The 10,956-nt window shown below is 39.4% G+C and overlaps 1 non-coding gene and 2 pseudogenes across 1 annotated transcript; all 3 read right to left on the bottom strand.

The window, feature by feature from the left end:
• Positions 1–7,445: 7,445 nt before the first annotated feature.
• LOC122143659 lies at positions 7,446–7,593 on the bottom strand (annotated as a pseudogene).
• Positions 7,594–8,561: 968 nt separating this feature from the next.
• LOC122143660 lies at positions 8,562–8,665 on the bottom strand (annotated as a pseudogene).
• A 416-nt stretch (positions 8,666–9,081) lies between these two features.
• Positions 9,082–9,280, bottom strand: LOC122143658. The gene has a single exon (XR_006159305.1). It is a non-coding gene; the product is annotated as a U2 spliceosomal RNA (small nuclear RNA).
• Between the last annotated feature and the right edge of the window lie 1,676 nt (positions 9,281–10,956).

Here is a 10,956-nt window from a genome sequence, read left to right as displayed (position 1 = left end):
CTCTGCTATCTCCTGCTCTGTCTCCTCATAGATACCACAAAGTACCTCTGCCCACGTCTATTACAGACCACACTTGTGATGGTGCCATCTGATGCGCCTCTTCCTCACCTCCTCTTTGTTCTGACCCATCTCCTGTTTCCTTAGCTTGCTCCCTCGAGTCTTTTCTGGGGTTTAAACCTGAGGGCCCCACCTTCTGGCCATCTCCTTCCTCTGATACATTCATCAGCAGACTTTCAAAATCCATTTGCAAATCCTGCCCTTCTTTAAAGAGGCTGGCATAAGATCTCTGCCTACTAGGGCACACTCGGTACAAATGATCTTTTCCCCCACATAGGCTGCAGGTCTTTGGCTCTGGACAGTTTGTGGCCACGTTGTCCATCGATCCCGGCACCATACGGCACCGCTGGCCTGCACAATCTGCCTTTACATGCCTCCGAGCACCACACCTTCTGCAATACACTGGCTGACCCGGATAGTGAAGAAATCCTCTGTTTGAACCTATGAAAAAGGATCCTGGAGGGTGCACAAGTCCCCCTGGCAATGCTGGATCTGCCCGAAGTTTCACCAGATATCTCTGTTTACCTGTCCGGATGCAAAACCGATCTTTCAGGCACTCTCCCCCTTTCACTGTCTCGCAGTATGTGGCCAGAAAGGTTAAAAATATCTCCGTACTCCACAAAAGGGTTATAAAGGTGAATTATCAAGGGCAAAAAGTCTTGTGCAAAGGCTGGATTCAGCTGGAGGCCCTTTAAACGCTTATGAGCTTTCTTCTTTTCCCAAGTCTCAAAAAACGCAACACAATCTCTCAGTTGAAAAAAGGTTAAATCCATAAATCCAGAAGACGATAAATCTTGCAGACAAAAAGCTAAAGAAGCTGGAACTCCAAAGATTTCCCTTAACAGTTCAGTCACCACAAAGTCACGTCCAAATCTCCTTTTCACCTCCTCATTCGAATCATGCGAATCTGCTTTGACTTGTAGCCTGACAGTGATCTTCAGCCGCACCATCATGGTTGGCCACATTGTCTCTTTTCTCAGAGCATCCATCTGAATAGAATGTACACTTGATCTTAGCCAAAAGGCCGAGAAAGCGATGCTGTTCTCTTCTTCTTCTTCTTCGCGGGTCATATCTTTACGATATATACCGCCACCTACTGGACTACTACACAGGAGTGTGTGTAAAAGGACGTTGGTAGCTGACACATTTAAATCAGTAAAATCATTAAAAAAAAAAACAGAAAAAAACCCCCACACCCCCCTCAAAAAAAAAAAAAAAAAAAATTAATGGTTTATACTACATATATAATTAAACCCAGCTAAATTATTCGACTTAAACCAGTATCATTAAGATACGTAATAAAATACTTGCTTCTTTGTCCCTGCATACCTTGGTCATGTAAAATATTAGGAATGTCATTTTCTGCATCTGAGTCTTTCCACTTCTGTCTTAGTTGATCAAATTTCTTACATCTAAATAAAACATGGGTGACATCCTCCAAGACTTTACATTCAGAGCATATTCCATTACTTTTACCTATTAATGATAAAGTGGAATTCAGGCCTGTTGTGGCCCAACCTCAATCTGGTTATAATACCTTCTTCATGCCTATTAAGACCCAATTAGGTGATTCTTTTCCCTCCAACACAGTTATGGTTCCTATAATAGTGTCTGGCATTACTCTCTGAATCCCATTCATCTTGCCATCTTAGTATAATCTGTGATTTAATTAAAGCTTTAGCATCTCCTTTACCCAATGGAATGTGAATTTCTACTTGATCTAATTCCAGAGCTTTTTTAGCTAACTTATCAGCAATTTCATTGCCATCAATTCCATAGTTGCCTGGAATCCAACAGAACTGCACCGCTAGTCCAAGGCTTATAATATTTAAAAGAAGATGCTTTACTTCTAATACCAAATCTTCACGTATAGCATTATCTGTTATAAAACTTTGTAATACTGCCATAGAGCCAGTACATATAACTGATCTAAGAGGTTTAGTCTCTTCAACCCACCTAAGGGCAGTTATTATTGCAGTCATCTCTACTGAATATACTGATAAATGGTCACTCACTCTATACCTATATCTTTTTTCAAATTCTGGTATATATATACCAATACCACAATGACCTTTGGGTTCTTTAGAGCCATCTGTAAATATTTTCAAATATCCATAATATGAAGTAATCAAATAACTTAAGCAGGCTTCAGTAAAACTTTGCTTAGTGTGATGTTCACCCTTTTCCGCTAATAAATCAATATTTACCTCTGGAACTGGAAGCAGCCATGGAGTAGTAACACTACTTAAAGCTAATGCTGGGCCATACTTCAACTCTTTTAATCCATAATGATTCACTATATTGTCAATATTCCAACCAAATCCACTGGACTTTTTAGAATATTCCCAACAATCACTACTGACAGAGCTGGGTTGTTGAAACTCCCTTTTAACCTTACCCAATAAGTTAGTGACAATTTCTCATACCTTAAATTAATAGGTGTTTCCTTAGATTCAACTAATAAAGCACTTGTATGAGTTGTTTTAAAAGCGCCCAGGGCAATCCTCAAAGCCTTAAACTGCATTCTTTCAATTTTCTTAAGGGATGTCTTACATGCTGAGCTATACATTATACAACCATAATCAATAGTTGATCTTATCAATGCTTTATATATGTTAATCAGAGACAACCTGTCAGCTCCAAAACTATGCCCAGTGACCATTCTCATAAGGTTAATTACCCTTTTTGCACTTTGTTTCAATATATTCAATGTGATATTTCCATGTAAGTTTGGTATCTAACCATATTCCTAGGTACTTAAATTTTTCACTTCTTTCAAGTTGCTGATTATAAAGCATAATTTTATAAGTTTCAGGCACTTTTTTCCTAGTAAAATACACCACCTGTGACTTTGAAATAGAAAATTTAAAATCCCCAAACAATTCCCCACTGTTCCAGTACATGAATGTCCTTTGAAATTTTATCATTAACATATGAGATATTACGTCCTCTTCTCCAAATGACAGCATCATCTGCATATAATAGACCTTCGTTACTATCTCCCAGTTTTTCATATATATCATTAATCATTATGTTGAACAAGATAGGACTGATAACACTCCCCTGAGGAATCCCATTTTCAACAATAAACAAACAATACACTGCATCTCCCACTTCGACCCTGATGGAACATTGAGAGAGAAAGTCAAGTATGTAATTATACATTTTCCCATTAATTCCCAATTTTCCTAATTTAATCAATAAACATTCTCTCCACATTATGTCATAGGCTTTCTCAATATCCAGGAAAACTGCCACCATTACTTCTTTCATTATTAACGACTTTTCAATTTCATTGCATACTTTGACCAGAGCATCTGTTGTTGACTTGCATCTCCGAAATCCAGTTTGATACCCTTTAAGTGGATTTATGTATTCTAGAAAATAATTCAAACACCCAACTATAATTTTTTCCATTAATTTTCCAAAATGTGAAGTGAGTGCAGTAGGCCTATAATTTCCTGGGTCACTTGAGTCTTTACCTGGTTTAGTAAATGGAAGGATTCTTGCTCATTTCCACATGTTTGGTAATTTACCTTCATTCCATACTTTGTTAAACAGCTTAAGAACTTTCTCCAATATATTATCAGGCAATTTTCTAAACATAGCATAACACAGGTTGTCCGTCCCTGGTGCAGAGTATGCAGTATTGCTCAATGCCCTTTTAAGTTCTGACATATTAATTTCAGAATCCATAATAGACATATTAGACACTTTGGTATTTAAGATATTCCTATTTATTTTTCATTACCTCTCTCTTTCCTTTTCTTATACCTCTCCTCCAGGTGGCTACCCTTGTGTATGTCTGCAAAAGCTCTAGCAAGCATATTGGCTTTTTCCATATCTGAGATTGCATGCGTGCCATCTTTAATTAAGACAGGACACCTGTGGAGGCTTAAAATTTGCCTATCATCTTCTAATCATCATCCATACTTATTTAAAGTGATCTCTCTTCCTATTGTTGAGCAAAACTGTCTCCATGAATCTTTCTTAGCTTCTTTAATAACCCTTCCTGGCTAATGCCTTCTTCCTTTGGTAATTAACAAGATTGTCCATTGTTAATGTTCTACGCAGATTCTTAAAACTGCTCTATTCCTGTCCTTGATAGCCCTCAGAACACTTATCATTTCACCATGGAACATTGGTTTTGCTTCTTTTGGTTTTGACTAACAGGAAGGCTTGGCCGCAGCATCCAATATAAAATAACTGTACACTGCTTATTTATTTCATCAACTGTTTGATCACTTATTAATTGCATATACTTTCCCCATTCCCACATCTTTCTACAAATTTCTCCCAGTCTGCTTTTTAAAATTCCATCTTGTGGGCCACCATAACTCTGTTCAATCTAAAATTCAATATCACTGCACATGTAATTGGGAAAGTGATCACACACCCATGCTTGTGCTTTGATCTATTTCCCATTCACATCTACTGGCAATTTTCCTATCGACTAGAGTTAAGTCTACTACAAGAAATTTCATTTTTATAAATATTAATTCTAGTACCATAACCATTATTTAAACACAACTACATTCTATCATTCATCATTTCTCTCACGGCCTCACCATTCAAATCTGTCTGTTACTACCCCATAAACTGTTGTGAGCATTGAAGTCCACACACCAAATCTCTCTGTGGCTTCTCTTAACTATACTTTTTAATAACTCACTATTTAATACTTTACATGGATTATAATAGTTAATGATAGTACAATTACCACTATCTTTATTAAATATTTCCTCAATTACCACACATTCAATGGTCCTTGGTATTGATATAAACCTATACGGTATTCCTAATTTAATAAATGTCATACACCCTCCTCCTCTGCCTTGTTTTCTATCATCACAATCTAATGTCATTATATCCTTTCATACAAAATCAAGATGTGGTGTTTAACCATGTTTCTTGAATGCATATGACCTCAGGTTTTTCTTTCAGATTATGTATATATATCTCTTAAATTCTTGACCATTTGCAATTACACTTCTGGCATTCCATTGAAGACATGAAAAGTACCATAAGGCTTTTAATCACTATTTTGACCCTCATATTTACTATTCAGTATCTCTTGAATCTTACTAGCTTGTGACCTAAATCCTAAGAAGTCATTTGCAATATCCACAATTGCTTTTACCTTATTACTTCCCTGAGGAAGTTCTGTTGCTTTACTGATCACTACACAAAATGAATGCAAGGAAGTCATTTTTCTTGACCAACAATGTTTCTTCTGACATTTTTCTTTTTTAATTCACAGCACTCTGGATGGTTGAGAATTAAGTCTCTGGGCCTACTGACCTGTTGGCACTCTCTCGTTTGGATGGATCCTTTAGTTTACTCTACTTATTGGGTTGCTCGTATTTGTTTCCCGAGATTGCTCTAGTGTATAGGGGGGGTACAATTAGGCTACTACCTTTCTTTTTTTTTTTTCCATTTCAATTTTCTTAACCGCCTCAGCATAGGAAACTTATAAATAATTTTGCATGTCTGGACATCGTTTGCCTCTTTGTGCTTCTCACAACCTCCATAAGCTGCACTATGATTGCCACCACAATTACAACATTTGAATACAGCATCTTGTTCACATTTACCATATACATGTTCTCCTCCACATTTTGCACATCTAGTTTTTCCTCGAAATTGGCTAGCAGCGTGACCATAAATGGGACCGTTGGCAATTAAAAAACATCATCTTAACGGCGGTGGGATATATTCTCTCACGGAGTATGAATGTACTCCCATTTGAACCCTGTTGGGTAGTTCTTTTTCTGAATGCCTAATATAATAGACAGGCTTTTTCTATTTTATCTTACTACCTTTTGTCAATCGCTTAGCTTCAACTAATCATAATCTTTTCCATGATCTCCTCTATTGTAACTGCAGTTTGTATTCCAGATATTACTACTCTCTGACCTAAGCGTGCTGCGCCTGGAATATGTGACGTCATCTTGAGGTTGTTGAGTGTCTTTTTTTTTGGGAGAATGTTACTTTGTTGTTCTTTGGAATTTGCAAAGATCAGCATCCTCCCATTCCCCATGAAACGGGCGTGATTAATCTTGCCTATTTCCTTCTCTATTGCTTTCGTGATATGTATTTGGATGCAAATCTGGCCCTCCCTTTTGATCAAACACCAAAATAACTTTCCAAACATCAACCTGAGGCCCCAAAGCCCTGTTACCACCTGTTTTGGTCTTTTTTCCACGACAACTACTGATTCTATGGAATACCCCTTCACTCTCTGATCTTTGTCGTACATTCTGCTTGTTGCTATTAACAACCTCATCCCAAAACATTTTACCTTCATCAAGCATATTATCTAGGCTTAACGATGTAAAAGATCCACCAGATGTCTCAGCCATTGTCCAATTTACATTCACTGTGAGAAGTTTTATTTGAATTTTAAGTGATGAATCCAGCGTATTAGCGACGTGACAGATAGACGTCATCAATCCATGATTGAATGGCTGTTCACAACGCCTGTTCCAGTGAACTCCCACCGCGATGCTGTTATGACGCAGCGGGAGGAAACCGGGAAAACGGCGACCGTCCATCTCGTCTTTGGTAAGTCAGGGAGACCTGAAACGCTGGGGGATTGTAGTAACCTGCCCCCGGCTTGCAACCTCATCGAGCCTCACCCTGAATCGGCCAAATGGTGGTCACTGCGGCAACAGAAGGTACCCCAACGCTCGTAACTCCCAAACAGGTCTCGAATTGGCTCCTGGTGTTCATGACGAAATTTTCGGCTATTTTGATTTTTGTCGAAAACCTTCTTTTGCAAACTAGCACCAGGTATTTGGCCCAGTCAGAACCAAATCAGCACAGAAAGATTCTCTGGAGTCTGACTGTCAATAATCATCCAAAAAAGTCGAAATTTCCATTCACCTTGGTGAGGGGCCCTCAAAACATTTGAAGGTTGTGTGCCCAGGTTGCTAAAATGGCTATAACTCCAGAAAGAAATGCGATCACTTCACCCAAACCGGCATGCCTATGCATGGGCTCAGTCTGTGGTCAGGAGAAAAAAGGTGAAGGGCTGCGACTGGCCACTTGGTGGCGCTCTAGGTGTGAAAAAAAGGAAATGAAAAAAAAAAAACATCCAACATCATGAAAAACAGCTACAGCTAGGCAACAGTCAGTCCGAATCGACTTGAAAAGTGAGGTCTAATGAAGAAATTTGAACTAAAAAGCCGCCCACCAGGGGCCAATTTTTTCAAGAGCGCAAGTGACTTTTTTTTCCACACACACACAACACATACCAAGCATATGACAGAACTCCTCATTCTGAACATCTCTCTGGCTCATTGAGAACCCAAAAAGAAAAACAGAACAAATGTTTTGTATAAAAGAATAGGAGAGAAAACCCATCTGCTTTGTTTAACCAGCACTTTCAGGGGAGAGCGCAAACGCAGTCCCCCACTACCATAAATTATGCAATCGAGATTCCCACATTTGGGGAATTCGCAGAGGTCAGCACTAGGGCTGCACGATATTGGGAAAAAATTACATTGCGATATTTTATTTTTCTGCAATATATATTGAGATATGAAATCTAATCTAATTTTTCTTACAAACAAAAAGTGGGGTGAGCACCACTTACATTCTCATTTTAAATGATTTAAACATCAGAGTATTATTTTACAATTAGAAGTAAATTATTTGTTTGTAACTTTAGTATATGTTTGAATTAACATATTAACTAACATGAACTTCCCACAAGCAATACTTTTGTTACTGATATTTATTAGAATCTTTGTTTACTTAGTTTATAAAAACACAGCTGTTCATTGTTTGATAATGTTACTTTCACAGTGCATTAACTATGTTAACAAACGACTCTACAACTTTTTTGAATTCACCAATGAAGGCTATAGCCTAAATGTTGAAATTAACAATGTTGTAGAAGTGCAGTTTAGTAATAGTAAAGGTTAAAAAAATGTAGTTAAATAGTTTTAATAAATAGAACATTATTGTAAAGTGTTTACAGATTTGTTTTTAATACACCAATTCAGACGTCTCGAGAGTTCAGTGCTGGACAGGTCAGTTGTTTAAACCATGCATTAATGGAATCGGTTCAAAGAATCATTAGTTCGCGAATCAGACGTGTACGGCACACGTTTGTGTAATTATCTCGGAAGTTTAGGGATATCGCACAAGATTTGACAACACAGAAAACATTTCATCACTGGATATTTTTTTTTTTTTTTTCGACACCATCGTGTCAATTGATTTTGATTAATATGCGCGAGGGAGAGAGAGCAAGACAGCGCTCGTGTTGTCTGAAGATGGTGAAGGTGAAGGTGAGTGCTGCTCATTCTTATATGCGCCCTGTTAAACTGACAGAACTTAAAAACACATGCAAATGATAAACTTTCACTCTATGATGGTTAAGCTGTGCAATTAATCCACAAATCACATTTCGTCAAGGGCCGGGGAGCAGCTGGCCCATACGGTTAATGAATAACGGACCAACTACGACAGCCTGCAATGTGACTATCGTGGGATTCGTACATCGTGCAGCCTAGTCAGTACGGCCGGACTGCAATGGACGAGCCTCACCCTGGGTGAACCTCCTTCTTGATCATGGTATCTCCCCTGCCAAGGTAAATATGAAGGCTTAGTTGGGCCAGTCAGAGATACCATTTCTGTCTCTAACCAGTCCTCATCAAAAATATGGTGAACACGGTGGATGCCGCCCCTAGCAAAGGAGGACGTGGGTGCCTTCCTTTACTGGCCCTGCAAACTGCCAAGCATTGGCATGAGCCGGCACTTCCCAACCCTGGTTTTAGATGACTCCCTTTTAACCAAACACACCTGATTCGATGGCATCAGCTTGTTAGACCTCAGGTGGGTGCAAATCTTTAGTGGAAGACTCCAAGCTCTCAGGTTGGGTGCATCAGAGGAGAATTCTCAATAAAACAGCAACCACAGCATCTGCAAGGGCAGACCTCAGTGGGAGCCAGGACAAGGCCCTCAGTTCTTTGCTCTTACGCTATTCATCACAATAAGTTGGCAATCCCTGAAAAGGGAAGCACACCTGTTCCTGGAGACACTGCAATACCAGGCCGATGGCATGGAGTGGCAAGCAAGGCCCACTAGGCCCCAGCTCCCGTGATCCAAAAATCAATTTAATATGTAGGACATATTAGGATAGGGGGACGTATCAGAATTAAACTGATAAGAACAGATTTTTTGAAACTTAATTAATTTATTTTATTAAATCCATATACTCATACAAATTTAACACATTTATTCACATGTAACAAAAGCATACAAATTTTCCAGTTTGAACATAAAAGTCACAAGCCTACAGATGTTCTATCCAAACACAAAAATACTTTGGATATAAAGTGAAAATGCCACCACATTACAATCAGCACATCATAACCAAAAGTAGACCTTTAACCCCCCAAAGACTTTAATCCCACCCCTACCCGAGGGAGTCCCCCCCATACAGCCCTCCCATCCCCTCCTCCCCATAAACAACCCTTATACCCCATTACCTCTTTCACTAACTTGCCAAAAGTGCTGAAAATAACTTTTAAGGCTTCTAAACCAAGCAACTGCTTCCTCAGACACCTTAGTTGCCAATCCCATAAGGTACGCTTCCCTTCTGAGATGGTAACATACCATACCACTCTTCTCTGCGCCTTCTCAATATTTCCCAAACCCACTCCATACAACAATAAGGTCCCGGGTAATCAGTGGACCTCCCCACATCCCTCCACCACCCAGTGACTGCTTCCCATAAGGCCACTGCTCCTGGGGTCTCATTTATAAAACGCTCTGTAGATTTCATCCTAAAAGTGGTACGTACACAGCAAAATCCCCAGTGTTAATTTAACACTCTGAGTGTGGACTCATATAAACACCGAAGTAGTGTTAAAAGTAACACTGAAGCAGTTTTGAAGTTAAGGGAGATAATTAGGTGTTTGATTGAGTGAATGATTGAACTTTTATTGAAGACACCTGATTTTTAACAAGCAGAATCACCAAAGAATACAATCACAATTTGTGTGTCACCATTATAGTGGTCAGTATTAGCTTTAGTTGGGATCTTGACCCTTAACCCTCTAGGTGCCACGGTGAGTTTACTCGACAAGATGCGGCACTGAATAAAAACGGCTGATTTTGTCAAAATAGGATGTCAAATTTCGTTCGACCTCCCCTCCACTAGATAGCAGACATGTCATACTTCATCTCTTACTCAAAAAAACGGCATGCTTCTATACAAAATCTTAGAGCTAGAGCGCATTGAATCAGTGCGAACAAAAGCGGAGCTAGTGTGAGAGTGAGCCCTTTTATCAGAGCAATATTGTCAACGTCAGCGAGTATTTGAATAACACTATTAATATAATTATTACAAAAGAAAAGCTCTATTATTAGCTAATGGCATCAATAAAGCTTACCCGCAATGAAATGTTCGGATTATTCTATTCGTGGACCCTGATTCTGAAGGGGAATATCTGCCTTCAGAAGGTGACGGTGATTATGAAAGTGAAAGTAAAGCCCTAACGTTACACCAAGCACAAACGGTGAATCCTTTTCCCTAATGTAGATGGTCCTTTGCCCAATGTCAGTGCTGGGAACAATGTTTCCCGGGGTCGGAGTGTTCATCGCGAAGTTAGCAGGCGTGTTAGAGTTGTGGGAGGAACGAGGCGGGAGATTTTTTACCGCGCTAGCTTTGGTCTTCTGACCGGGTGTGCCTCACCGAAATCGCGGCGACAGTCTCCGACAGACTAATGCCACTGGGTATGTTAAACGAGGTATTCATAGGATAGTTAGGGGACAACGTGGAGGTAGGGGGGAGTCGCAATGACAATGACAGTAGTCCGAGCTGTCTTGTCTCGTCATCTCACTCATAACTAAACAGGTCTTGTCTACTTGGCCAGGAAGTGATGA

Source organism: Cyprinus carpio, unplaced genomic scaffold, assembly GCF_018340385.1.
Source record: "Cyprinus carpio isolate SPL01 unplaced genomic scaffold, ASM1834038v1 S000006479, whole genome shotgun sequence".
Taxonomy (NCBI): Eukaryota; Metazoa; Chordata; class Actinopteri; order Cypriniformes; family Cyprinidae; genus Cyprinus; species Cyprinus carpio.
This window is presented reverse-complemented; position numbering and strand designations above follow the sequence as displayed.